General features: G+C 48.8%; 1 non-coding gene across 1 annotated transcript; it reads left to right on the top strand.

Moving 5' to 3' along the window:
• Positions 1-1,654: 1,654 nt before the first annotated feature.
• On the top strand, positions 1,655-1,729 carry Trnal-caa. Its single transcript has one exon. It is a non-coding gene; the product is annotated as a tRNA-Leu (tRNA).
• The last annotated feature ends 2,724 nt before the right edge of the window (positions 1,730-4,453 follow it).

Genomic DNA, 4,453 nt, shown 5'->3' with positions numbered 1-4,453 from the left:
ATACTCCCGCAATATTTCCACGTATTGCAAGCCAGACACAAGAATGCTGACGCCAACGGTTTGAGTCCACATACTGCCGACTTCTCGATACTACCACTCAACGCAGTGCGGCCTAGTGGCTGCGCAGCCTGGAAAAAGGAGCAGACGGTGGATTGAAACTGCAGCCGGCGGAGGTTATGTCTCATTCCTGGGAGTGGCGGGCAGCGGCTTTTGGGGTGGCGTGTGTGAGACTCCCACACACACGGTAGGCGGGGGGGGGGGCAGATATCCGCCCTCGCCGGACCCGCATGGGGGCGGAAGGCCCTGGCCCCTCACGGGCGGCGGCCGATAATGAAATTCGCCCCGAGGCGCGGGTCGCCGGCTCATTGTGGCGCAAAGTCTCCGCCGCCGGGGGTGGGTTTTGGTTTGCGTCTATCAGCGCCCGACGACCCCAGCGCCGCGGCATCATTAGCGGTATCGCGGCAAAGCGCGCCTGCTCGATCTCTCGCTGCCGCTGTCGATCGCGTTTTATTCGCGCTTCCATTCATCTTCCAGTGCGTCGCCCCCACCCGTCCCACCGCCCCCGCCTCCTGTACGGTCCACGCACGCACACACACGCACATGCGTGCGCCCGCGCAGGACGTGCGGCGCCGAAATCGCTGCCGAAAAACTCTGCCCCGGCCCGACTGACGAGGCGGCGGCGGAGCGCCATCCATCAACGCCGCACCGATGGCGTCGCCGCCGCTGTACTAGCCCAGCCAGCCTGTGGCCCCATTTCCCCCGTCTTTGTCAGCCGACACGTATGGAGCAATTGCATTTCTTTGACGTGAATTCATATCTTGAACGTAAAACGTTGCCACACACACACACACTGAAGTGCCAAAGACACTGGTATAGACATGCATATTCAAATACGTACATATGTAAACAGGCAGAATATGGCGCTGTGGTTGCCAACGCCTATACAAGACGGCAAGTGTCTGGCGCAGTTGTTAGATCGGTTACTGCTGCTACAATGGAAGGTTATCAAGACTTAAGTCCAACTTCCTGGCAGATTAAAATTGTGTGCCGGACCGAGACTCGAACTCGGGACCTTTGCCTTTCGCGGGCAAGTGCTCTACCAACTGGGCTACCCAAGCACGACTCACGCCCCGTCCTCTGCCAGGAAATTTCATACCAGCGCACACTCTGATGCAGAGTGAAAATCTCTTTCTGGAAACATCCCCTAGGCTGTGGCTAAGCCATGTCTTCGCAATACCCTTTCTTTCAGGAGTGCTAGTTCTGCAAGGTTTGCAGCAGAGCTTCTGTTAAGTTTGCAAGGTAGGAGACGAGGTACTGGCGGAAGTAAAGCTGTGAGGACGGGGCGTGAGTCGTGCTTGGGTAGCTCAGATGGTAGAGGACTTGCCCGCGAAAGGCAAAGGTTCCGAGTTCAAGTCTCGGTCCGGCACACAGTTTTAATCTGCCAGGAAGTTTCATATCAGCTGACACTCCGCTACAGAGTGAAAATCTCGTTCTGGAAACATCCCCCAGGCTGCGGCTAAGCCATGTCTCCACACTATCCTTTCTTTCAGGAGTGCTAGTTCTGCAAGGTTCGCAGGAGAGCTTCCGTAAAGTTTGGAAGGTAACAGACGAGGTACTGGCGGAATTAATGCTGTGAGGACGGGGCGTGAGTCGAGCTTGGGTAGCTCAGTTGGTAGAGCACTTGCCCTCAAAAGGCAAAGGTCCTGAGTTCGAGTCTCGGTCCAGCACACAGTTTTAATCTGCTAGGAAGTTTCATATCAGCGCACACTCCGCTGCAGAGTGAAAATCTCATTCTGAAGATTTAGGTCATTTTCAATGTGGTGTTATAGTCAGCGCACGAGCGATGGGGCACAGCATCTCCGAGGTAGCGATGAAGTCGGGATTTTCACGTACGACCATTTCACGAGTGTATCGTGAATAGCAGGAATCCGCTAAAAAATAAAATCTCCGTCATCACTCTGTCCGGAAAAAGATCCTGCAAGAACGGGACCAACGACGACTGAAGAGAATCGTTCAACCTGACAGAACTGCAGCCTTTCCGCAAAGTGCTGCATATTTCAATGCTGGGCCATCAACAAGTGTCAGCGTGCTAATCGTTCAGGGAAACATCATCGATATGGGCTTTCGGAGCCGATGTCCCACTCGTGTACCCTTGAAGACGGCACGACACAAAGTTTTACGCCTCGATTGTACCCGTCAAGACCGATATTGGACTGGAAACAAGTTGCCTGGTTGGAGGAGTCTCAAATTCTATCAAGCGGATGGACGCGTACGGGTATGGAGACAACCTCATGAGTCCATGGACCCTGCATGTCGGCAGCGGCTTTTAAAGTTGGTGGAGGTCCTGAATGGTGTGACGCGTGTGCAGTTGGAGTAATATGGGACCCAGGGTACGTCTAGATACGACTCTGACGGGTGACGCGTACGTAAGCATCCTGTCTGATCACCTGCATCCATTCGTGTCCGTTGTGCATCCAGACAAATTTGGGAATTCCAGCAGGACAATGCGACACTCCAAAGTCCAGAATTGCTAAAGAGTGGTTCCAGGATCACTCTTCTAAGTTTAAACTCTTCCGCTGGCCGCTAAACTCCCCGGACACCAACATTATTGAGCATATCTGGGATGCCTTGCAATGTGCTGTTCAGAAGAGATCTCCACCCACTCGCACTCTTACGGAGTTATGAACAGCCCTGCAGGATTCATGGTGTCAGTTCTCTCCAGCACTACTTCCGACATTAGTCAAGTCCATGCTACATCGTGTTGCGGCACTTCTGAGTTCCCGCGGGGGTGTCCTACACGACATTAGGCAGGTGTACCAGTTTCTTTGGCTCTTCAGTGTATTTAGCTACGTTCCACTGCCTAGCAAAAGTTGAACGTTAGAAAGCCTCCTACCTCTTTTTAGGTTTCCGTACGTCTCTCGGTAAAAACGTAACCTGATGCAGGGCGTTTCCATAAGAGCGTGCAAAAATGTAACAGGACATAGAGAACGCACCACTGAACAGTTTGAAGTAGGGAACTTGGGGTCGGAGAACACAGCTTAAGGAGATATGGAAGTAAAAGTGTATAACGTTTTGTCTAACAGTACTGTTTTCCAGCTGATTTACAACTAACAAATGTACGAGTTTACGCCTACTGTGCTGTTCACTTACATGTACAGTCTTTATTTCCTGCAAGGGACGAGATTGATTACCAGGAAGTCAGAATGCAGGTTCTGTTTACTTTGTTTGTCCATAAAGTGGCTCTGTTGTATAGTATTTACATTTTCCCATGACAGAACATGATATGAGTCAACGACAGACCCATTCATTACTCAGTGCTATTCAGAGACGAACAATACAATACGATGGGGCAGTACCGGTGCAGTATTTCCTGGTCGCTGGATTGGGACGGCCGGTCCTATTCCATGGCCTGCGAGGTCACCTGACCTGAATTCCCTTGATTATTTCCTGTGGGGATATATAAAGTGTGTATGAGACTCCAGTCTGTACGGAGGTGGAATTAGTTGCCTGGATTGTAGCTGTCTGTGATGTGATTGTAAACAGACCAGGGATATTTATCAGGGTGCGTCAGAATCTTGTTCGCCGAAGTCATGCTTGAATTGAGGTTGACGCCCGTCAGTTTCAATACATTTTGCAAGATACTGTAAAATAGTACGTTCATTGTGTCAGTGATGGTATTTGCACGTAACTAATGTAAATAAAAAAAGTACACAGTAATGTGGTTTTATTCCTATTATCTCCTTAATCTGTTTTCTCCGACCCCAGGTTCCCTCCCTCAAATTATGGAGTCGAGCATCGTCTAGGTCCTCTTAAACTTTTGTACTGTCTTAAGGAAACACCAAGCAGGATAATATTGCTGTCCGTTTGTTCAAATTCATTTTTCTCAGGAACGGGTACAAGCTTCAAGTCGAAATTTACTTCAGGTACTAGGGTCTACGTTTCCTCGGCAATGTAAAAAATGTATGATTCTAAGTAAGTGCAATCAGAAGATACCGCCATTTATGACATATATTTTGACACAAATTTAATCATCGAAACCTATAGAGTACTTACCGTTCATCTAAAATAATGAATCCGGCAAGAAGCAATGTTTCACTGTACAACTAAGGAAGACATTCCGAGAATTGTCGATTTGTAATTATGTCAAACCAAAAAATAATTTTTTTGTTGCCTAGCTGTCAGCCTGTCCATCTGTTAAGTCCCCTCCTCTCAGGAAATATGGTAACATAAACGAAATTACACTAAAAATTGAAACTAAAAACTTAAAATATTCTCGAAAGTGAAATTTTCGGGACTGCTATCTTGCAAGTGTTTCCTTTCGAATTGTTACCTACTAACTGTACTGTGGCACACCTAATTCAGTTCCTCAAGCAGAAACGGAGAAGTAAAGATTTATTGTTGCTGCAGTGTATACGGAGTGCATGAAATGATTATATTAACAGATCAATAGCGC

This window comes from Schistocerca americana, chromosome 10, assembly GCF_021461395.2.
Source record: "Schistocerca americana isolate TAMUIC-IGC-003095 chromosome 10, iqSchAmer2.1, whole genome shotgun sequence".
Taxonomy (NCBI): Eukaryota; Metazoa; Arthropoda; class Insecta; order Orthoptera; family Acrididae; genus Schistocerca; species Schistocerca americana.
The sequence above is the reverse complement of the archived record's forward strand: the minus strand, read 5'-3'. Positions and strand labels throughout refer to the sequence as shown.